The sequence below is a fragment of the Gymnoscopelus microlampas genome (genome assembly GCF_963454915.1).
Source record: "Gymnoscopelus microlampas genome assembly, chromosome: 15".
NCBI lineage: Eukaryota > Metazoa > Chordata > Actinopteri > Myctophiformes > Myctophidae > Gymnoscopelus > Gymnoscopelus microlampas.
This window is the reverse complement of record NC_139952.1, coordinates 10880270-10888564: the sequence shown is the minus strand read 5'-3', so window position 1 is coordinate 10888564 and position 8295 is coordinate 10880270.

Sequence of the window (8295 nt, the reverse complement as noted above, 5' to 3'; positions counted from 1 at the left end):
AACTACATTGGATCCAATGGAACACAACTTCTTTTGTCCATTTCCTGAAAAGTTAAGGTTTTGAACATACAAGGTTTCCACCCGACAGTATATTGTATGCGGTCATTCTTTACACTAATGTCTGTGTATATTGATACATGATATCATGTATCATCATTTTACACTTCATTACTTGTTACTATTAAGTGCCATACTTGTATTATAACCTGCATTACCAACATGTAGTTCACCTTGTCTTGTATTATACGTGATGGATAAAACTCAATCATACATTTTATCCGACAGTTTAAAAACAAGTGGGGATTCTCTCACACATCACTGTATAAATTACATGTTTGATCTTTTTTTCAGTAAAGATAAATGTACAGGTATTTTTATTCCCTCGCTTCAAATGAGGAATTTGCATCATAATTTAGCATTTGATGCTGCTGACAGGATGGCTGAATTTGGCACATTAATAGTGGATGCTCACAAACAGAGCTCTGCTGCCCTCATGTTGTGCAAAGTGGAAAGCCGTTTTTGAGTGGTGCTGTATACAATAGGAGTCGGACTAGTGTGGCACAATTGTGCTCAGGGGTCATCAATGTGTCCGTACACGAACAAATGCGTCAGTGGCAAGACTTGTCCTTGTCTGTGACAAATTTTAGATTTTTATTTAATTTTTTACATGTAACATTTTGTCATTTTGATCATAAGACCCAATTACTGAATGTCAGTCTCCAGGGTTTCTTCAGAATATGTGGGACACTGATAGTAGCAGCTTCAAACCAGCTTCAAACCGCCTCTGTACTACTGTGTAATAATCTGTGCTGCTATACTGATAGGTGTTACTTGTAAAAGGTGTTTACAAGTAGTGTGTGTGGTCTGCAGCTATGATATGACTCATTTAATATGTCCAACCTAACCACATGTCACCAGATTATACGCAGTAATACGTCAATCTTAACCTCATGTCCCCAGGCTTTTTGCTGTTGCAGCTGTGAAAAGCCAGGTTTCCATTCCATGTAGGCCTACTAACCAGTAGCCCGCCTACCCCGGTATCCGGTGAATTCCACGCACAGACATGCCTGCACACAGACCAGAATAATCCACATATTTTGTAAAAGAAATAATTCCCACGGTAAAACTTTACAGAAGTTTAACCATTGGAATTTTACCCTGGTAACTTTGCACCACTGTGCAACAGCCAACAAATGTATATATAGGCCTATATATGTTTGTATTCATGTCATTGGATATAAGCTATGTGTGTGTGTGTGTGTGTGTGTGTGTGTGTGTGCGTGCGTGCGTGCGCGCGCGCGCGTGTGTGTGTGTGTGTGTGTGTGTGTGTGTGTGTGTGTGTGTGTGTGTGTGTGCGCTTGGGTGTGTGCGTGAGTTTACGTTGGTAGTCATTAATGCTGTACCATGTCAAAATGGATGAGTGTCTTTCTGTGCAATATGTCTGTGGGCAGGGGTGCAATGCTCACTGGACGGCCTTGCACGCCGTGCCGGAACCTATTTGACCAGGACAGTGTTGCTATGCTCATTTGGGAAGTGCTTGCACTGTATTTTTGACGTGACGCGCACGTCGCTTAACACCTACACTATAGGTCACCCAATGGACAATTGATATGCCTCTAAGGCTAATTCCTAATTCCTAATTAGCCTTAGATATGCATCTAAGGCTAATTGTTAATGTACCTGGTGTGAGTCGGGAGCCTTTGTAAACTTTGTTGAAGTGTGAATTTAAAGTAGTTTTAAATCTATGCGTGTGCCTGCACTTGCTCCTGGTCAAATAGGTTCCGGCACGCCGTGCAAGGCCGTCCAGTGAGCATTGCCCCCCTGGACAAGGAGCACATGCAGGCACACGCATAGATTTAAAACTACTTTAAATTCGCACCTCAACAAAGTTTTCAAAGGCTCCCGACTCACACCTAGCGAATTAACATAGGAATAAGCCTAGATGCATATCAATTGTCCATTGTGTGACTTGCAGTGTAGCCAAGGTGTTAAGCGACGTGCGCGTCACGTCATTGAAATAGAGTGCAAGAACATACCAAATGAGCATCGCATGCCTGTCTGTGGGTTAGAGGTTATGGTGGTCACTGTATATTTGGGGGGGCGCTGCTGCGCGGCGTTTTCTCATCAAAAATGCATGGTATGAGGCTCCAAACCGAGCACTAAGCTCCGGCCCGCCAGTGGCCGCGACCTACGGAATAAAAACAAAAAACAAACAAAACAAAATCGCAAGCTTGCGACAGTAGCGCAGTGCCCGTCCGTATTCGGCAAGCTACGTCGTCCGGGTCATATTTAAACTGGGGACCGCCCAAAATAATCATATTTGAACTCGGGACCCCCCAAAATAATCATATTTGAACTGGGGACCCCCCAAAATAATCATATTTGAACTGGGGACCCCCCAAAATAATCATATTTGAACTGGGGACCCCCCAAAATAATCATATTTGAACTAGGGACCCCCCACCCTGACAAGTACTTGGAATTGTAAGCATTACATTACGTTTGACTCAGCTTGTACTGTAGATTGGCTATTTTCACAATGTTTGCCTCTTTCTTACATTATATTTGACAATTTGGCCAATTTAGTTTAAAAAGGTCTTAAAAGTCTTTAAATTGTAACTTTAGAAATGTGCAGATACCCTGTATACACTTATACTGGATGTTGGTTTGATTACTGTTGAGTGAGAAAACAATGTTGCACAGACCCTTTAAAACCGGGAAAGCAGTTTCATTTTACATTTTTGGATTGGTTATTCAAAAATAGCAGATACAAGCTCATAGCTCTTCACTTTGTGCCGTGCTGCGAGCTTGTACATTTGCTATTTTTAAACATTTTTTAAAAATCTTGAAAGTGTGAGAACTATTGATTTAGAAGGCATTTGTAGAATCGGCCTCAGGCCTTAATGGGGTTTTAAGCTAATCATTTGGGGACCCCCCGAAATGATTTGCCCTCAGTTTGGGAGCCACTGTCCTAAAGAGGGCCTGTGAGAGAGAAGACAGCGACCAATTGCTGTATGGAGATCCACCGCCGTGGCAGAGCACCGGTCTCTGACAGCCACAACCAGCACTTGGTCTATACTAGTGTGGCATACCACTGTAAAGATTTGTAGGGTGTTGGTACGGGTGATCTGGCTCCACCAAAAGACTGTCCCTCACCTTGCATTTGCCTGTTTTATTATAATTTTACATTTAGTTAGTTTTGGAGCCTTTGGGTCAGGAATGTTTCATTGTTTTTATCCATTGTGTTTTATGGCGTTTTAGTGTTTACCCTTTTTTAAACCTGGTTTTGTCTCTTTCTTAGATTTGTGCCCTTTAAGCCTGTGTAGCTGTTAAGTCAGTGATGACCTCAACCTTTATCTGCCGGTGTGCGAGCCTCTTTAGTTTTTTTGTGGACTTCAATGATGGTCTCTCGCGCCTTGCTTTAGCTTTGGTAAGCCTTGATTTTAGGGTGCAAACGTTTCTACTTTCATGCATATTAATCAAAATGGGCAAAGCATTTAAAGTAGTGGCTTGTGTAAGACTTTGTATCGAAGAACCATGAAGCCACAGGAAGATGTGTGAATGATAACAGCTTCCTGTGTGTTAGTAAAAAAAAAACTAAAAGAAACAGTAACTTTCCAGAGAAACCACATGTTGACGTGTCATAAATGAGCTGTACAACAGGACATCTTGTTCAGTGACGTTCCAGTAGAGACTAAAGACTGACTGACTGGATTGCGGGGCCATCTCCATGTAGCTGTCCTGGCAGCTAGGGACGGATATGGATACAATTTTGATACTGTACATTCTGGTCTTGGGCTCAGGTAGGACTCTATTTTAATGACACTTGTTGTTTGATATCTATGTGAAAGACACGAATACCGATAAATACAGATAAAGAACCATACCTTCACGCTAAAAGATGACGTTGAAACACAGTAGCAAATTAATGTATTGACTTTATTCAGACTGTAATATTCAGATATCACGTCAGCTGGGTCCACTCTCCCAAAACACAACAACAAAAATCTGGTTATTATTTTACCTTATACAAACATGTATTGTATGTATCCTAGGCCTAGATCTAGGCCTAGGAAAGATATCTGTGTGCAAAAAAAAGAGGGGGGGGGGGTAGTATAGAGCCCCAGGGGGACTGTGGTCATAGTAAGGTACAGTATGTAGGGGTTAAGTGGTTAAACTTAACATAACATGACATTATGTATTTAATCCATAATTAAGGTTCTATATAAACAATGAAGAATGTACAAATATGCAATGTAAAAGCAAACACAAACAAGCAAAACCACCCAGCTCTGATCATGTAGAGCCGGGAGCCCTACAAATAATACCTGTGTGTGTGTGTGTGTGTGTGTGTGTGTGTGTGTGTGTGTGTGTGTGTGTGTGTGTGTGTGTGTGTGTGTGTGTGTGTGTGTGTGTGTGTGTGTGTGTGTGTGTGTGTGTGCGTGTGCGTGCGTGTGCGTGCGTGCGCGCGTGCGCGTGCGTGCGTGCCTATGTGTGTGTCACACACACAGACGTGCTAAGCGACCACTGTGGACAGAAGGCCTACAACCCAGTCCACCAAATATGTTGTGGATCAAACATCTTCTCCAAGCCTGGGGTGAAGGCCAGGTGTTGTGGTCAAGGTCAGTAGGCCAAGAAACAGTCTTATTTTAAAGCAGTGGTTCCCAAACATAGGGTCGCAGCCCATTATGGGTCACAGGCCTGTGTTTGTAGGTCAAGAGTAAATATTTGGCTGTAATTGGCCTCCAAATTTTGTGAGAGGGGCCTATTTTACAAAGAAATGCTAAATCATGAATGAAATGTCCAAACAAAAATCAACCCCTAATTTGAATCACATGTTGAAGGTCCTCTACTCAGCACAGCGCCAAAAACAATTTTATAAAACTAATATAAATATATTTAAATATATAAATATATAAAACATGTTATAACAATTTCTGAACTGTCTGTTAACCCATTAAGACCAGGAAGGGAATGCATCAGTGTCATTTTAAGTCTTTGGCAATTAAAAAATAGCAGATATACAAGCTCATAATACATGAGCTCATATATACATACAAGCTCACACATTTTCACGTTTAAAAAAAAGAAAAAAGATAGCAGATCTACAGGCTCATAGCGCGGCACTCGGTGCCGTGCTATGAGCTTGTAAATCTGCTATTTAAAAAAAATAATAATAAACTTGAAAATGTGTGCAAATCTTTGAATATACATATACATTTTTAACTCAAATCTTGGTTTCTGGGGGTCCCTGGAACAAAATATTTTCAGATGGGGGTCCGTGGCCAAATACATAATTTTGGGTGGTCCTTGACATGAAAAAATTTGAGCACCACTGATATTATAGCAACATACATTTTCTGTTAAAAAAAACTAGCAAGCATTTGTAGAATCCCCAGAAGCAATAAGATTTGAGTTACAAATGTTCGCTTTTAAAAAATGTATGTAGGCCTATTCAAAGATTTGCACGAATTTCTGCGATTTTTCTAAAATACCAGATATACAAGCTCATAGTGCGGCACTCGGTGCTGCGCTATGAGCTTGAAGATCTGCTATTTTTGAACGGCCAAAGAAATCTAAAAATGACACACAGATGCGTTCCCGGTCTTAATGGGTTAAGAGAAGAAAAAGCCAGCTCCGGATGCACCAAACTGTTCTTAACATCCAAATCTGTTCTTACCCAGGTGTGCTGAATGATGAATATAGTTGGGATCAATGGACCCATAGTAGTGTTTCATTCCATGAATGTAATAATCCCATCTGTTCAAAATGTGTATACAAATTTAAACTTATGTTTTAAAATTTGGGCACTGTGTTTTCTCTTATCTCAGTAAGAGTGCTCGCGACTGCTCTTGAAATACGCTTTTTTATCTTTTTAGAAATGTGAAAACTAAAACATAAGAAAAACAAGAAAAAACCTTGGATACAAACACAAATTAGAAAAAAATCTGTTCTTATATCACTTCCTGCATGAGGCCCATGGATTTTCTTTTTATAGGAGAGCATCATTTTGCAACCACGTCACTCGTGATAAATCTACATAGGATTGTTACATCATTATAGCTGATGACAAAATTATCTCAGCAGTTCACACTTTGTTTTTAAAAGTAACAGTGTACATTACATGTGGACTTATTATCATGTTTAAAACACTTTCTTCTCTACAGAGGCCTACGATGCAGACAAACAGTTATGTTGTGGTCCTCATGGCAGTGGAAAGATCTTAACCAAAGAGTCCAGAGACCATGGGTGCTGTGGAGACTACCAGTACAACCCAACAACCAGCTGCTGCTGTGGAAGTCCTCTGCTAGTTCAACCTCTTTGTTCCAGTTGCTGTAAAGAAGACAAGACACAGCGCCAGAGTGGTTAGTATGTTCCTGTATGTTTAGATGCTTTCATAGGAATGATAACATATGGATCTTTTGGATTAGTGGTGATGATGTGGTCGTAACATTTGTTTCATAGCAGGATCATTTCTGCATTTACCAAAAAACAAGAACATAACCATTGCATCTAATTGTTTATGTTTATGTATTTACTGTGTTGCTGATAGGTTGCTGTGGAGAAAAGTCTTACAACTCAGCCCACCAAATATGCTGTGGCTCAACGATCCTTGATAAACCTGGACCGAATAGCCGACACAGTCTCACGCGTTTGAATATCATGTGCTGTGGTGGACAAGGTTGGTTGGGAACATTTAGATGTTTACTTCTCACTGACTGAACTGGACACACAATCAAGACAGTTTCCCCCACACTGGGTTACACCATGGTTGACTAGTTGGATGGTTGTCAAGGAGATCACAAACATTGTTAGTTAGATAGTTATAAGTATTATGTAATCATTAGACATAGCATCATTTACAATGTACAATATAATGTTGGCATTTAGCAGACGATCTCATCTACAGCGACTTAGATCATCACCATAAAATGTAAAACTTTTGGATACACAAGAGAGTTTTGCAAGCTAAAAATATACACGGGGCCTACAGTATAATTATCACACTAAGCATCAGTCTAAATGCATCTATTCCGTCCAACACCGTCACAAGATGTTTAACCTATTCAACACCTGGAGCATCTGTTCCAGATGTGAAAGACTAGGCTAGCTTTAACGTACATAATGATACTGTACCATGAGATTGACAAAGTGGTCAATCTCTTTGTTGCTAAGAAGCAGTGACTGTGAATTCAAGTTATTGTTCCAAACAAACAGTTGTCACACTCAACATCTTCACATGAACCAATCCAGTGAACCAATGTAACAAAAACAGAATTAAAAACCCTACTTGACCTACAGTATATTAGACCAGAAATAATATGTACAAGTCTAAAGGGCATAGGCATTTCCACAGAAAAGAAATCTGCATTTTGTATACATTTTCTAATTTCACTTAAAAAACGTAAACAAAAAAAAAAAAAACTGGATAGGAAATGAAATAATTAATTCCTTTCCAAAAGAAAATTGAGACGGCCTAACATCTGTCATGACTCATAGAATAGCCATAGAATAGAGCACAACAGCATGGGCACTGCAAACACAAGATAAAGGCAACAAAATAAACTTTGAACATAAACTGTTAAGATGCCATTTTTCCCAAAACAAAATGCAGTGTGCAATACCAATTATAGGAGCGTATAGCATAATTTTGCAACCACGTGGCTCGTGATGAATCTACATAGAATTGTTACATCATTATAGTAGATAACAAAATGATCTCTGCAGTTCACACTTTGATTTTAAAAGTAACAGTGTACAGTATATGTGGTCTTAGCCTTCTTCTCATGTTTTAAACACTTCCTTCTCTACAGAGGCCTATGATGCAGACAAACAGTTATGTTGTGGTCGTCGTGGCAGGGAAACGATCTTAACCCAAGACTCCAGAAGCCATATTTGCTGTGGAGACAAACAGCACAACCCAACGACCACCTGCTGCTGTGTAAATCCTCTGCGAATTGAACATCTTTGTACCAGTTGCTGTGAAGAAGACAAGAACCACGACTCGATTGGTTAGTATGCTTATGTGTGTGCTGCTGTGTGTGCTGCTGTGTGTGCTGCTGTGTGTTTAGATGCTTTCATAGGAATGATAACCGTTTGCATCTTTTGGATTAGTGGTGATGATGTGGTCGTAATATTTGTTTCATAGAAGGATCAGTTCTGCTTTTACCAAAAAACAAGAACATAACCATTGCTTCTAATTGTGTATGTTTATGTATTTACTGTGTTGCTGATAGGTTGCTGTGGAGAAAAGTCTTACAACTCAGCCCACAAAATATGCTGTGGCTCAACGAT